General features: G+C 38.9%; 1 long non-coding RNA gene and 1 pseudogene across 1 annotated transcript in view; one reads left to right on the forward strand and one right to left on the reverse strand.

The window, feature by feature from the left end:
• Positions 1-17,662, reverse strand: part of LOC139033150 (uncharacterized) — a 165,429-nt gene that overhangs the window by 80,400 nt on the left and 67,367 nt on the right. The window lies entirely within an intron of this gene.
• Positions 5,815-6,237, forward strand: LOC110131268 (cytochrome c oxidase subunit NDUFA4 pseudogene; annotated as a pseudogene).

Raw genomic sequence — 17,662 nt, forward strand, 5'->3', positions numbered from 1 at the left:
GACAAGGAGTACATCTAAAGGAGCAACTGAGATGTGGAAAGCACAGCATACAAGAGGCAGGTTTAAACAAGGAAAGCTTAAGTCCACTGAAGACCTCCTGAGGGCACAAGGTGTGGGCAGAGTGTACACACCGTGACCACTGAAGCCAAAGAGTGGCAATCCAGATGAAATGCCTGAGCTCTTATCTCAATGTCCTACAGTGAAAATTTAGATTTTATGGAAAAGGACAAAGAGGAAAGAATGAGGAAGGCCCAGACTTAGAGGATGAACTCATGGTTGCCGGGGGGGAATGATGGGGGGGAAGGATAGTTAGGGAGTTTGGGATGCACATGTACATACTGCTATAAGTAAAATGGATAACCAACAAGGACATACTGTCTAGCACAGGGAACTCTGCTCAATGTTATGTGGCAGGCTGGATGGGAGGGAAGTTTGGGGGAGAATGGATACATGTATATGTATGGCTGAGTCCCTTTGCTGTCCACCTGAAACTATCACAACATTGTTTATGTGAAAGTGAAGTCGCTCAGTCATGTCTGACTGTTTGAGACCCCATGGACTGTAGCCTACCAGGCTCCTCCGACCATGGGATTCTCCAGGCAAGAATACTGGAGTGGGTTGCCATTTCCTTCTCCAGGGGATCTTCCCGACCCAGGGATCAAACCCAGGGATCAAACCCAGGTCTCCCGTGTTGGAGGCAGATGCATTATTGGCTATACCCTAGTACAAAATAAAAAGTTAAAAAAAATTATGTGTGGCCATTGTGTGCGAGGCAGTGTTCTTTATTTCACAGACAGAGGCATTATTCTCCATACTTTACAGGTGAGGAAACTGAGGTCCAGAGAGGTCTCGTAACACAAACACCACAGCTAGCTAGTTGAATAACTGGATACAAACCCCAATTTTCCTCTTCTGAAGCCTGTGCCCTTCCTTTATGGTGAGCCAGGATGACAGACAAAGATTATATGAATGGCGTGCCTGTGGCTGGAGGCAGCCAGGAATTGTGACTTAGATAGCACCGAGGAGACTGGAACAGGTGTGTCTCCACTTGTTAAGATGTCAGAGGGGGAGTGTGTACTGCAGCAAAGTGCGTGTTGTCCATTTGATCCTTTGTCACAGTTGGGGCAGTTCTACCTCATTGGTTTTAGAGGCTGATTGGATCATCTGCCTGTTCATATGAGGTTATTTCCCTTGTATTCATTTTTCACTCCCATGGTTAGAATGTTGTTTTCCTGAATACCACTTTTAATTATTAGGTGAAAGTTACACAACAGTACCCCGTAATCCTCCATGATATAGAAGGGGCTCAGGGGCCCTGTGTGCTCAAAAAAAATGTTAATTTTTTTACTCAGTATAACAGGTATATGCTCCCTTGAACTGAATAAAGCAAAAACTGATGTTTTAATTTATACAAAATAAACTTTACAAGCAACTCACAACAGTGACATGGTCACTTGGACGTATTCTCCATAAACCAGCATTTGGATAAGGAGGTTAAACCTCAGATTAGGAAAATGAGTAGTGCAGAGCCTTTGGGTTGCCTGGCAGGACATCAGAGCAAACTGGCAAGGCCACAAAAACTCAAAATTGGCCAAACTGCACTTCTGCCCAATTGTCTTCAAGGATTGAGTGTTTGGGATGGCCACTGTTGGCAAAAAACACTCAATTAAGAGATAATACCACAGTCTGGCAGCATAAAATGGCACAAGAAGATTCCCTGCTTTAAATCTTTGACCATAATCAGACCTTGTTATTAAAACTCTAGCAATGTGAAGTCCATTCAGCTCAGCAAGCCCATGAGAAAAATGAATTATTATTGTAATCCCTTACAGTTCCCTTCTAACCCTTTTACTGTTCTCTGGCTGAGTTAATATCATCCACAGCAGGCAAAAGAGACATTTCCAGAGCATAACATAGGCAGCTCTGGAGTGAAGCCATGTGGTTACACCAAGCAGCAAAGTTAGCCGTGTGCACAGAAACAGCAGACACTTTATATCAGTAAGTGTGGTGTGGTCAACCTATAAAACCAATAAATATCATCTCAGTTCACAAAGCAAACCTTTAAGTAGAATTGGTACCCCAGGAAAAAGGCAATAACTAAGATTAATCAGTGCTTTTAAGGCACATATATTTGCAGATGGTAACCGTCAATGACCATCTTAACAAGAAATACTGCCTTGGTGCATGAAGGACCATAGTACTATTTGCTATTCAGAAGCCATAGAGAACAGACTTATGGACATGGGGGTGGGGTGGGGAGAAGAGGGTGGGACAAATGGAGAGAGTAGCACGGAAACATATGCACTACCCTATGTAAAGTAGATAGCCAGTGGGAATTTGCTGTCTGACACAGGAAAAAAGAACTCAAACCAGGGCTCTGTGCCAACTGAGAGGGGTGGGATGGGGTAGGAGGGAGAAGGGAGGTTCAAGAGGGAGAAAACATATATATATACCTATGGCTGATTCATGTTGATATATGTATTCATGTTGATTCATTGTGATGGCAGAAACCAACACAATATTGTAAAGCAATTATCCTTCAATTAAAACTAAATTTTAAAAAATGAAATCAAATTCTTACAAAAGCCAAAATGCTATATTGTTGAAAAAGAAGTCAGTGATCTAGAATTTTTTGTCTATTAGATTATCAAAGACTAATTTAAGAATAATTAGCAGGAAGAATTTGGAAAGATGAATTGATTTTGAATATCCTTGGGTCACATCCTACTAAATTTATCCTCCTTTAGTAGACTGGCAATATAAATGATGGTTAGTTCAAATTAATATGTCAGGACACTCTACATTTTTAAACCCACACTGTATATTGCCAAAGTAGAACAAACACTTTGCATAGAAGCTAATACACTGTGGTTTCTTTCAGTGAATTTGTTGTGGTGGGGGTTGTTTTTTGAAAGTGATCAGAGCCTATGGATCATAACTTGAAAGGAAAAAAAGTATTTGTCATAAATAAAGAGCAGTAAGTCTTTTATCTAGAAGGTTCTTTGCTTGCTTGTTGGCCATGGGCACGTTTAGAAGTAAAAGCTTGGACTGAACTACTCTCTCCATGATAAAGAGGAAAAGGCATATGAAGATTCAAGGGAAAAGAGACAGAGGATAAGGGCAAGGGATGAATCTCAGTAAGACAGTAAAGGACCCAGAAAGACTGTTCTCAAGAAGGGCAGAAAGAAAGAAATCTTGGTGTGCAGTAGGGGCTGGAAACTTTGGAGCTAAGGCATGATGGTTTCTTTTCAAAGTAAATGCTTGTGTGTACAACATGACACGACTTCATGAGCCTCCAATCATTAAGCTATGCTTGTTGTGATTGACTTTATTGTGGAAGGCAGGGAAGGGACCCAGTTATACATCAAGGTTGGCACAAAACCAAACAATGTCAGTCCTCTCGAACATAGAGACAAAACGTACAGGCAGCATAGATGTGAAGGCTCAGGCAGGATTTCTGAACTAAGGCCAGCACTCAGCAACATCTTTGATTAAATCATCAACCTAGAGCCAACAGACTTGAGCCAAAAGCCTACCCAAGATTGCTGCAGTGTTGAGCAGACACAAGGTGCCAGAGAGGAAAGGTTTATCAAAGGTGAGTTGTGATGGTACTGGGAATACCATTCCAAAGTCAGAATCACACGGGGAATTCTAAGTGCTAGAATTCTCTGAACAAGAGGTGAAAAGTGTAAAATTGAAGGCAGATATGAGGTGAGGTGAAAACTTAAGTTCCTATTTCATTAACGACTCAATTAACTATGTCAATGCTGCTTTCATTTTAGTGTGACCAAGAAGCTCTAATGTCACAGTGACACAGCCCTCATATAGATGAGGAAAACTGAGCTTAATAAATAGAGACTACTATTTATTTGTAAATACTAGTTTTCCCCTAAATTAACTTATTATCCTGTCACATGATCATTTCTACAAGTCTGTTTTTATAAAACTACATTTTACAATACTCCAAATATGGTATTTATATTGTCTTTATAAGAAGGCAACACCTGATCTGACCTTGACAGAAAAAGACAAAATAATAAGATGGTAGAAAATTCCCACTAAAAAACATCTTAAAATAATAAGTGAAAATGATTCTTGGGAAAAAATTTTTGTTCTTGTTTAAAAAGACTGTGCTTCTTTTTTTAATTAGCACTTCATTTTAAAAACATGTCACATTTTTGCTCAATAACTCTTCCTGATAACTAAATCAAATGGGAAATTGATCTCTATAAGCATCATTTTCAGAGTCAGTATATACTCAGGATTAGAATTTCATTTGGCTTTAGACCACATGTACTTTCTTAGTGTGGTAATTCAAATTCTATTGCACATCACTTTTAATAAAAAATTAACAATAACAACAAAAAAGGTCTGAGTGTTATGAATCTTTTTATTTAGAATCTGTACTGGTTTCTTGGGTAAGGCTGCCATTAGAAGTAACCACAAACTGGGTGGTTTCAAGCTACAGAAATGTATGCTCACAGCTGTGGAGGCTACAAGTCTGAAATCAAGGTGTGGGCAGGGAGGTTCCTTCTGGAAATTCTGAGGAAGAAAGTGTGCCATGCATCTTCCTAACTTCTGGTGATTATCAGCTATCCTTGATGCTCCCTGGCTGGTAGACACAGGACTCCACTCTCTGCTTCTGTTTTCACATGGCATTATCCTCTACATCCCTGTGAATCTGTGTGTCCTCTTCTCTTCTAATAAGGATATCAGTGACCTTCAATGAGGTCCCATCCCAATCCAGTAAGACTTAATCTAAATAATTCCATCTATAAAGACCTTATTTCCAGAAGCTCCCTGGTGGCCAAGGTGTTAGAATTCTGGGCTTTCCATGCAGTGGTTTGGGTTTAATCCCTGGTTGGGAAACTGAGATTCCACAAGCCATTGTAGCACAGTTAAAAACAAACAAACAAACAAATACCTATTTCCAAATGAGGTCTTATTCTGAGGTTCAGAGTGGACATGAATTTGGGGGGCATTCATAACTTAGACTGTAAACTTTTGCAGGGTACTCTCTATATGATTCAAATTTTAGCTCTGTCAGCACCTAGCCTGTATAGAATGAACACCAAGGAAAAAATGTGAAACCAATTACAAAGGCAAATACACTAAAATGTTTCAACTAAAGCAGCTCGTCCCACAACTTTGAATACTTTATGGATATTTTCCACTATTTTAAGCATATAAATCATATATCAGTCTCTGGAAGCCCATTCCCCAAAAGTCAAGTTCTCCTGTGACTCTTAGTTATTAATAGAATAACTAAGAGCTTCAATTATTCCTCACAGCAAAATTTATTCTCCCAACAGCTCTCTCAAGTTCATCAGGACTTTAAAAGCACAACTATAACCCATTGAGAGGTCACAAGTTCACTCTTATACTACAGAAGGCAATTTACAGATTCAATGCAATCCGTATCAAGTTGCCAATGGCATTTTTCACAGAAAGAGAAGAAATTATTTTTAAATTTGTATGGAACCACAAAAGACCTCAAATAACCAAAACAATCTTAAGAAAGAACAACAGAGCTGGAGGAAATCATGACTCCCTGGCTTCAGACTATACTACAAAGCTACAGTAATCAAAACAGCATGATATCAGCACAAATACAGACACATAGATCAATATGGTCAATTAATCTATGACAAAGCAGACAAGAATATATAATGGAGAAAAGACTGTCTTCAATAAGTGGTGCTGAGAAAACTAGACATCTACATGTAAAAGAATGAAATTAGGGGTGAGTGCTTAATCTCCGGCCTTGCGGCTTAGTTTTTCTCTCAATTTGGGCTTGAGGCCTCTGTCCCAACCATGCTCCGCCAGATCATCGGTCAGGCCAAGAAGCACCCTAGCTTGATCTCCCTCTTCATATTTATTGGAGCAGGAGGGACTGGAGCAGCACTGTATGTCACACGCCTGGCATTGTTCAATCTCGATGTCAGTTGGGACAGAAAGAATAACCCAGAACCCTGGAACAAACTAGGTCCTAATGATCAGTACAAGTTCTACTCTGTGAACGTAGATTACAGCAAACTGAAGAAAGAAGGTCCAGACTTCTAAATGAAATATTTCACTTAAAGCTGCTCAGAATGAAGTTCTTCCAGAAGCCATCCGCACAATTTTCCACTTAACCAGGAAATATTTCCCCTCTAAATGCACGGAATCATGTTGGTGTATTGTATTGGGGTTTACACTGATGAATAAATAGTCTGAAACTTAAAAAGAAAAAAAAGAATGAAATTAGAACATTCTCTAATACCATATACAAAAATAAACTCAAAATGGCTTAAAAACTTAAATGTAAGACCAAATACTGTAAAATTCCTACAGGTAAACATAAGCAGAACACTCTTTAATATAAATTGCAGCAATATTTTTTTGTCCCTGTCTGAGAGTTAATGGAAATAAATGCAAGAATAAACAGATGGGACCTAATTAAACTTACAAGCTTTTGCACAGCAAAGGAAATCATAAAGAAAATGAAAAGACAACCTATGGACAGGGAGAAAACATTTGCTATGATTAATCCTGTCAAGGGATTAACTTCCAAAATATGCAAATTGTATAGCTCAATATCAATGTTAAAAAAACAATAAAAAGCTGGCAGAAGACCTAAATAGTAGATATTTCTCCAAAGAAGACATATAGATGGCCAACAGGCACATGAAAAGATGTTCAATATCACTAATTATTAGAGAAGTGCAAATCAAAACTACAATGAGGTATCACCTCATAACCAGTCAGAATGTTCATCATCAAAAAGTCTACAAATAAATCCTGAAAAGGGTGTGGAAAAGGAATCCCTCATGCAGTGTTAAGTGGGAATTTAAACTTGTGTAGCCACTATGGAGAACAGTATGGATGTTCCTTAAAAAACTAAAAATAGAGTTATCATATGACCTAGCAATCCCACTCCTGGGCATGTATCTGGAAAAGACAAAAACGCTACTTTGAAAAGATACATGCACCCCAGTGTCCATTGCAGCACTGTTTATAATAGGCAAGACATGGAAGCAATCAAACTGTCCATCTACAGATGAATGGATAAAGAAGATGTGGTACATATATATAATGGAATATTACCCAGCCATAAAAAAGAAAGAAATACTGCCATTAGCAGCAATGTGGATGGACCTAGAGATTGTCATACTAACTGAAACATCAGAGAAAGCCAAATATCATATGGCTAATCTAATATAATTATAATCTAAAAAATTATAGAAGTGAACTTATTTACAAAACAGAAATAGACTCACAGACACAGAAAACAAATGCATGATTACCAAAGGAGAAAGAGGGGGAGAGGGATAAATTAGGAATTTGGGATTAACAGATACACACTACTATATATAAAACAGATAACCAAGAAGGACCTACTGATAGCACAGGGAACTGTATTTAATATTTTGTGATAACCTAGAATGGAAAATAATCTGAAAAAGAATACACACATGTACAAACACATATTATACTAAAATAATATCACCACTAGGTACAGATACATATCAATCTAAAATACTGCTTTCTGCAGTGGGAAATGTGGTTATAATAAAAAAAACAAAGGAGGTAGTCCATAAAGCCTACCTCAGAACATAGTCTTGGCCTACCTTCCCAGTTCCCTAGGCTGTACGACCCACATGGTCAGATGTCACCAAGGACCACTGGATATAACCATTAAATTTCTCCCGTGAAGATAAATCTCTGCTCCATTGTTCTTATCATTCGTCTTCCCCTTTTTAAGCTCTCAAAGTCTTCTATCTATAAAATTTTACTTGATCGCTTTTATACTCTCTAATATTGTTTCTTACTTGCCTAAATCTAGTCTATACGCCCAAACACTCCAAACAAATAAACACCTTATTTAAACATAGAAGCTATATAGTAGGAGAAAAGAGTAGTAGATTTGACTGTCAGATAACTGATGCTCTGATACAGCTTTTACCACTAAGTGAAACACCCTAGGTCTTAATCTCCTTCAAAGCTGAAGTTTATGTTCTTAGAAAATGCATGCTGAAATATTTAGGAATGAATTTTTATTTCTCCTTCAAGTCATTTTCAAATAGTTGACTCGAAAACATAGGTAGGTAGGTAGATGGATGGATATAAAACTAATAAGGCAAAATGGAAGTTGTTGAATCTGGGATCTAGATGTATGGGATATATAGGTGTTAATTGTATTAGTCTTTCAACTTCTCTGTGTATGTGAAAATGGTAAGGAAAACTGCAAGTGAGAGAATGAAGTTGAAATAAATTTAAATTCTTCTATTTTCAAATTCCATAACTGTGTATATCTAAATTATACCTCATCAACGACCCTCCCAAACTATCTTCCATCTGGACTTCTCCATGTGTTCTAATGTCACCTCGTTATCTTACAACTGAGGTCTGACATGATAGAATGATCTTTGATTCCTCTCCCACCTCTGGCTTCATGTACACTAGTCCAAAGCCTATTGAGTCTTCCTTTCAAATGTTTTGTATGTTTCACTAACTTTGCATTCCCATTGGTAACATCTTCAGTCTGTCCGGTCTTTTTCAGCATCCTACTTCCTGATTTGATTTCCATATCAACTGTGCTAACACCAATCTTATCATGTCACTTCACTGTTCTATCAATATCTACTTCTTAAATGTTGTCTCTCACTATTCCTATATACAAGTCCCAGACACCAGACAAATAAGCTCACTCCTCATTATACCCTGCGCTTGTGCTTTTGTTCACAAAGCTCTCCTATCTGAAATCATCTTTTCCTCCTTGTAATTATTCAAGCTCTATCAGCTGGCCCTAAGTGTGTACTAAACCTATTAATGCTGCTCTCTATATAAACATCCTCTCATCCGCATTTCTAGTCTTGGCCCTTATGACACCCAAAGATTTCCTAAGAATGTAACCTCCATGAGGGCAGAAGCCTTGCCTGTCTTGGTCACTGATTTATCTCCAGCATATAATAAAGACAATATTATTTGGGCGATAAAATAATAGTGTTCCTGGAAATGTTCATTTAGTTAATTTTACATTTTGTGTTGTGGCATTTCCCAGACACACACACACACAATTGTTTCCCACAAAAAAAAAAAAGCTGAAATGTTTTTTAAATGACTTTGTATTCGGGATCTTCAGAAAAACAGAACCAAGAGGATACATAGAGATATCTGAAAGGAGATTTACTCTGAGAAATTGGCTCAGTGATTATGGAGGACAGAGCTTAGACAGCTATCTGCAAGTCAGAGTCCCAGGAAAGCATATTTCCAGTCCAAACTTGGAGGCCTGACAACCAGGAGCACTGGTGTCCAAAAGCAGGAGAATATATGCCCCAACTCAAGCAGAGAGGGTAAATTTGCCCTTCCTCCATCTTTTTGTTCTATTGGGTTGGCCAAAAAAGCTTGTTCAGGTTTTTCTCATGGGAAAACCTAAATGAGCACTTCTGGTCAACTCAATATTTAGGTCCTCAGTGGACAAGATGATGCCACTTGCACTGGTGAGGGCATCTTCTTTGCTCCTTCTGCCAATTGACATCCTAATAACTTCCAGGAAACACCCTCACAGACTCACCCAGAAATGATGTTTTACTGGCTATCTGGGCATCCCTTAGCTGAGTCATGCTGACACATAAAATTAACCGTCATAGACCTCCACGACTGACAGGAAAGCACAGGAAAGGGAAAGAATAACTGTTCGAGGTATGTGAGGTACTATAGATCCTCTCCCTTAAAAAGCAAATTCTGGGGCAACTCAGCCAAAATGTACACATATAAACACACAGTGAGTTAAAGTATTTGGGAAAAGTCCCACTGTTAGTGCCGTAAAGACAAGGTCCAGGGGGTAATATCTGTTGGTAACTATGACAGTGAACACTATGTTTCCTCACCTTGACCCTCACATCTAACTTTCATCGCCAAGAGCCTCAAGGCCAACTGTGTCAGCTCCCCCATGCCTGACTCAATCCCATTACGTGGAGGACGGGGGGGACTGAAGAATGCCTACTTGAGGACCCTGCTGATTCAAAATCAAGATGTTCTCACTGTTGACTCCACTCCTACCCTTTTCCTCACTTCCCAGAAAAATGTGTTCCTGTCTGCTCACTCCACTTTGCTTACTCTTCTTTATCTCATCTGGATTTCAGACTATAAAATGCTCAAAAGAAGTCTCTGTTTAATAGAAGAAAACCAGGATCAAGGTATGGAAAGTCAATTTAACAACCCATCTCAGTGCCTGAAAGTCCTGGCCCTGAACATCAAAACCCCAGGAGTTCCTGAACTTGAAACTTTGACTAATTAAACAATGATATTCATAAATCTGTCCTCCTCTGTCTTCTTTATCCTCTTATTAATGTGTATGCACACACATGCATATACACACGCACACGATTCTCAGACCTCATATTCTAACTGACACTCAGGCTTATATCTTTCAGCACAAAGAAACAATACCCAGACCTGCCTTCACAGTTAGTCACCTGTTATCACCATAGCTTGGTCATTTCTCTCATGGTGACCACACTCGCGTCACATTCACTTAAATTCCCTTCTTTCCATCCCCCCAACTCAAAGTGCTTTCATTACTAGAGTCTCCCTTCTACCTCTTATTGGGAGGAGAAATAAAAATCACTCTAGTAAACAGAATTTCTGCCTTGGTCCTATAAACATAATGCAAAAAATTGGCTCTAGGTTGACTTAATGTCACTTATACACAATAAATTTCTGCCTGCTCCTTTTTGTTCCAACTGCCAGGATAGCCAATTTTGCTTAGGGAAATATTTCATGTCCATCAATTTGTGTGTGGCCATTGGGCTGTCAAAAAAAATAGCATTATCCAATACATTGTTTCCTCTGGAACCTTCACTTTGAGAAACTTTAGAAATACACTTTCTCCCATGTATTATAATCTGCTCATTTCTTGGGCCTGACATTATTTACTCTCTTGCTTTCTTCAGTAAGACTCTGTTTTAACCTTCTGTGTCCTACCATTCATGGTGTTCCAGTTGGTAAACTCCATCGAGTAGATGGAGCATAAATATTAAATTCAGGATACCATATCAACCTCTTGAATTAACAAACTGAAAGGTTATTCTAGTTACATATTCATCATTGCAGCTAGATTAAGGGACTGAGGTACAGTTAAATATCTGAAAGCAACATCAACCCCAAACTGCCTATTACAAAAGCATGTGGAGGCCACAGAGAATGTGTGGGTCATGTCACACTGAAATTGGCTGGGGGAAAATGAATGGTGAATAATTCAGAATAAATGCAGTCAGAAATGTACTTAAAATGTTTCCATAAAATTTCATTTATGTCTCAATCATAGTGCCTTCTGTAAACTCCCGGGGCTCTTGAAAAATAACTCAGACCAGCATGAGATAGATACTTCAATAGCATATTATATTTTAAAACAAGAAGTTTGTGTTCACTTCATTTTCAATTCAGTTAGACAAAGAAATGGAAAATAAATTCACACAAATCTCTCAAAATTTAAAGAAAAAAATCATCAAGCTACAATTTAGTACTAATCATGACACTTTTCTGCAGTCAATAGCACTGGTGATATTTGTATTATGCTTTCAATCCAAAGCCTAAAACTTGTCATGATCATTAGAAGCTCGCTATTTCTATAGTGAGTACACTTGAAAGACAGAATTCATACATTGTTTCATGTAAAATATAATTCATGATGGGAAGATGGTTTCTGCAAACTTAGCCACTTACACTCCTACATTCCTTCCCAACTTCACAAAATATTTACCACCCATTAGTGCTCCCGATTTCTTCTTCAGTGTTTATATTAAGGCTATATTCAGTGTTTTAAAGTAGGTAATCTTTTAAAAAGGAGACCAAGAAAACTAGAGAATCATAATAAGCTGTCTAAGCTCACCCTTACATCTTATGAAACAGGAGCAGGACCAAGATACAAGAGTTTTAGAACCACTGGCTTTATCTGAGTTACGCATAGAGAAACAATTCAGGGGGTAGCAGGATCTCTGCTAAACCTTTCGAGGTGCACCTCTCCTTGAGATGACAGTGTCATGGGAATGTACAGGCTTGTTTGGAGTCCACAGGGGTCTTGGGACATGCCAAACTATTAAAGAAATATTCTTTATTTCCAAATTAAATGAGACTCATTAAGAGTAAATCTATGTTTCTTGATATTTATTGAAGTTGCTTACATTGTCTTTATATCTCCTGAGGTTGTTCATCTATGAACAAGGTCATAGGTCAAAAGGTCATAGGTTTCTCTAAGTCATGTTACAGAGAAACAACAGTCTTCTTTTCCCACATTTCATAATATATAGAGACAAGCACTATCAACAATTGTAGCTGAATTTTGTAAAACAGACATACAAAAAAAACTCTGTAAGCCTAAATAATATGCTTATTTTGCTACTTCTAGATATTTTCTTCATTTTAGATGTTGTTTACTCATAACTCCCTATGAAATCTAAGAATTTGGATCATTTGTACCCAATTTCTTCCAAGATGTAAAACTAACACATCTACAGCATAATTTTGGTTGTATCAATAATCAGTATTTCCATGACTTTGACTTGTAAATGATTTCCATAGCTGAATCATAGACCACACTGAGGTTAGTTTTCAGTTCTTACACAACATTGTTTCTCCTTGGAGTTAAGCGGATTGCTCCTTTACTTAGTTATCTACATACCAACTATCAATTTATCCCCCAAACTCTCCCTCTGTTGTATAAAATTCCTCTCAGTATGGCCAATCACTTCAGCTATTTATCAGTTTATTTGGAGACATAGCTCTAGAAGGTTCTAACTGACACAGTGCGGACCAGTCTGGCTCTTCTGCTGTCTTAGGAAAAGTCTGGTTGTTCTGTTGAGAATAAATTTTTAAGTTTCCCCTCTGGTAATGGTGCACTAGACAATTTAACAACACCCACTCCCCGCCACCTGCCCTCTACCACCACCACAACCTAGGCCCTCTGTTTTACTTCTCCTGAAAATAAAACCTCACAACTATATCAGGGTAGAAGAGGGGCTTTGGGGATTTAATTGCTTCTCAAACACAAGTGCCTTCAAACCTCCAATTTTCAACCTTGCCTTCACCCTTCACTTTCAAGGTGTCACCATTCCTTGAGACCTTTGAGAGTTCCCAGGTATAAACTTGTTTCTCAGCCTCCCCCTCCATCAAGTTAAAGGTTCCATTCAGTTCTCAGACCAACTAAGTCAGTTACCAGGCAACCCGCTTCCTAATGGTCAACATTTTGTCGTATTCATCTTTTAGGCTATTCTCTTTGTACTTGTGGTTTTATCTTATTGTTATCTCTTTACTATCATTTTACAGGGGTGTCAGGGGGACAAGAAAATAAGCGCATGTTCATTCTGTAAATACAAGTTGAAATACAGCAATTCTGCTATATTTCCAAAGAGCCAAAAAAAAGTAAGGGAGCAGATAAATATGAAGTCTCTGAACCCAGGACATCTGGTTTCAGAAATAGCTCCAGAGAGGTTATTTCACTTCTCTGTCCCTCAGTTTATTTGTAAGATATAGAAAATAACAAACCTGTCTAAGATGTGCTCTGATTATAATATGAATTATTACATGCAAATTAGCTGACTGCCACATGATAAGTGCTCAATAAATCTTAGTTATTATTAGTGATTTCACTAAATCTGTGTGCATGCTTTCATAATAGCAAGAGGGAAATGGAACATTTTTGCATGAGCTTTTGCAAAAATATTTGTTTCATATAAAAAGCAATCCACTAAAATATATCTAATATATTAATAATTTCTCTTCTAAATCTTCCTACTTATGTGCTCTTCGTTTTTTCTTCTTGTCAAGGTTTTTTGACATGGACAGCTTTTAAAGTCGTTATTGAATTTATTACAATATCGCTTTTTTTACTAGTATTATTTCTTTTAGCCCACTCCCCCCTAATTCACAATCCAGAAACAGGATTTTCCCTAAGGCTCCCTTTGCCCAAGGAACCAGTTGGGCATGAAGAAATGCTGCCCCCTTGTGGCCACTTCCCATAACAACTTTAAAACCGGTTCTGATTGTCATTCAGTTGCTACTTCAAGTCTGATTGTTTGTGACAGGATGGACTGCAGCATGCCAGGATTTCCTGTCCTTCATCATCTCCTGGAGCTTGCTCAAACTCATGTCTATCGAGTTGGTGATGCCATCCAACCATCTCATCCTCTGTCGTCCCCTTCTCCTGCCTTCAGTCTTTCCCAGCAACAGGGTCTTTTCCAATGAGTCGGCTCTGCATCAGACGACCAAAGTATTGGATCTTCAGCTTCAGCATCAGTCCTTCCAATGAATATTCAGGACTGATTTCCTTTAGGATTGACTGATTTGATCTCCTTGCAGTCCAAGGGACTCTCAGGAGTCTTCTCCAGAACCACAGTTCGAAAGCATCAATTCTTCAGCACTCAGCCTTTCTTACGGTCCAACTCTCACATTAGTATATATGACTACTGGAAAAACCATAGCTTTGACTATATGGACCTTTGTCGGCAAAGTGATGTCTTTGCTTTTGAATACACTGTCTAGGTTTGCCATAGCTTTCCTTCCAAGGAGCAAGCATCTTTTAATTTCATGGCTGCAGTCACTGCCCACAGTGATTTGAGCCCAAGAAAACTGTCTGTCATTGTTTCCATTGTTTCCCCATCTATTTGCCATGAAATTATGGGACCAGATGCCATGATCTTAGTTTTTTGAATGTTGAGTTTTAAGTCAGCTTTTTCACTCTTCTCTTTCACCTTCATCAAGAGGCTTTTTAGTTCTTCTTTGCTCTCTGCCATTAGGGTGGTATCATCTGCATTTCTGAGGTTATTGATATTTCTCCTGGTAATCTTGATTCCAGCTTGTGATGCATCCAGCCCAGCATTTTGCATGATACACTCTGCATAGAAATTAAATAAGCAGTGTGACAATATACAGCCTTGACATACTCCTTTCCCAATTTTGAACCAGTCCATTGTTCTATGTCCAATTCTAACTGTTGCTTCTTGACCAGCAAGCATACAGGTTTTCTCAAGAGGCAGGTAAGGTGATCTGGTATTACCATCTCGTGAATCATTTTTCAGTTTGTTGTGATCCATACAGTCAAAGGCTGTAGAGTAGTCAATGAAGAAGAATGATGCTGATAGGCTTTTAATATTCACAAGCCCTTAATCGGGGGTCTTCTGGAATCTGAGACTGGGCTACATGAGCTTTCCGCCGAGTTTGTTTTTGCTGTCCCGGTTTCCAGCACACTGGGCTTCTTGTCACTTCCGCTGTGCTGGGTTTCCGTCACATTCAGCTTCCACAGAGTGAGTTTTCACTGAGTTGGGCTTCTGCTGTGCTTGGTCCCCACATCGCTGGGGCCGAGCCAAGGTTGCTTCAGCCAGGTTATATCCAGGTCACAGCACCAGATATGTCAGGAGAGTGTGTAATTTCCTTGGTTCTGTCTTGCCACAACAAAGATTTGAAACTGTGGACTAGTATTACAGTTTGGTTACAGCTCAGGGTTTTATTTAGCAAACAAAGCATAGTACACCCTCGAGACATGAGGGTGGGCTGACCCCAAGGGAGAGACCTGCTTCTGTTTTATGGTGTTTGGTTTTTTGGCTGCGAGGCATGTGGGAAATTAGCCCCAGGGATCAAACACACACCCTGTGCACTGGAAGGCAAAGTCTTAACCACTGGACCGCGAGGAGAGTTCTCACTTTTTCTTCTTTTATTTGTTCCTGTTTGTTGACACCACATCCATTCTCAGTTCTCTTCTAATAACACACAAAATAAAGAATGAAGCTGTTACTCTGGCACCAGTTGGCCTCGCCTGCTAGCCTCCTAATCCCATCCACTACAGGTTTCCCATCAACTAGTACCCAATCCTTTCTTTGGGTTTTCTTTCATAGCTATGCTTGGGTCTGTATCAGAACATCAGCTATAAGTTTTTGGCCCCCATCTCCTTACAGCTTGTTTTGTACTTTTTTTTTTACTTCTTATGCATGCTTGCCATCAAAGGACATGCTTCCCTTCCTTATTAGCAGAAGTCAATAACTAGAAACCATTCACTTTATATGTTCTGAAGGAAGTGATCAATTTTATACCATATTTTGCTGATATTTGATAAAGAAAGAGGGCTATTAAGGTGGTTCCCAGCTATGAGATTTTCTCTCTAGAATTCCCTTCCTTGGCCCATGGATCTGGCTGCCCAGTTCTGGGACTGCAGCATCACTCTCTACATATCCAGTGCTTCGGAGGCAGAAAAGGGCTTCAAAACCATCCATAGCACTTGATTCATGCAAGTGTTTCAGTAAATGAATGTTTTTGCCTTTCTCCGCAGAAGTAAAACACTACACATGGATTTTATTTTCTAACTACTCAATCAAATTTCTAACTATGCATTTACGTGTTATATAAGTATGGGTGTATTTAATTATATATGTGTGTATTTTTAAATGAGTGGAAGGAAAAGTAGAACATACAACATTTATCCTTACAAATCTGTGGTTTTCTATCTATTATGTATTTGGATTGAGCTCTTGCCTTTCATCTTCCATGACTAACCCATTTAGAAACCACCCCCCATATCCCTGAATTTTGCTTACTGTTTTATTGGTGGGTTCTTACACATTCTTTTCCCAGTTGTCTGCTTGGGCTTATTTTGGCAGCTCCTAAATTGGATGCCACTGAAAATAACTTCCCTCAGAAACTTCAAGACCTCTTTTTCACAGGTCAGAAGTCGAATCCTACTTAGATCAGAGCGACTTGCTAGAGTGACAGAGCAGAGGCTTGTTGGCTGTGCCCTAAGCAAACCTTGTTTTTTTGCTTTAGAGCTAGAAAGCACCGGGGTTACTATACATTCTTTGGAGCAGATGAAAACACCATTGAGTAGGCAGTTTTTATTCATTTTCTCTATTTGTATCAGTTTATCAAAACCTATAATCTTTTGGTGGGGCAGAGGGATGTAAAAATGCAGTGTCTTAGTGCATTTATGTAAAATCATTTTGTAAACTTGAAAAATGTTACATTACTATTTATAAGTAATTATTATCTTCTCGGATATGGGGTAGTTTCTACAACCAGCTGATACTTTTACCATTAATGCCCTTTAGAGAAGGAAAAACATTCATAAGCATAAGCTTACTTGGTTTCAAGAAAGGTCAAAGATGTCTACTCATGATGCCAGTCAAAAGCTTCAAAAACCTGGGCTATTGATCATGGTTCTTTCAGTTGAATGATAAATATTAGAGAGTGACAGGACCCTCTTGGTCACTGAGTGTCCAGCATTACCAACAGTTCAGTTCAGTCGCTCAGTGGTGTCCGACTTTTGCGACCCCATGGACTGCAGCACGCCAGGTTTCCCTATCCATTACCAACTCCCGGAGCCTACTTAAACATGTCCATTGAGTCAGTAATGCCTTCCAATCATCTCATCCTCTGTCGTCCCCTTTTCCTCCTGCTTTCAATCTTTCCCAGCATCAGAGTCTTTTCCAATGAGTCAGTTCTTTGCATCAGGTGGCCAAAGTATTGGAGTTTCAGCTTCAGCATCAGTCCTTCCAATGAATATTCAGGATTGATTTCTTTTGGGATTGACTGGTTTGTCAACTACAAGTCCTTGTAGTCCAAGGGACTCTTTAGCATCTTCTCCAACACCACAGTTCAAAAGTGTCAATTCTTCAGCGCTCAGCTTTCTTTATAG

The sequence above is a fragment of the Odocoileus virginianus genome, chromosome X (assembly GCF_023699985.2).
Source record: "Odocoileus virginianus isolate 20LAN1187 ecotype Illinois chromosome X, Ovbor_1.2, whole genome shotgun sequence".
NCBI classification, from domain to species: domain Eukaryota; kingdom Metazoa; phylum Chordata; class Mammalia; order Artiodactyla; family Cervidae; genus Odocoileus; species Odocoileus virginianus.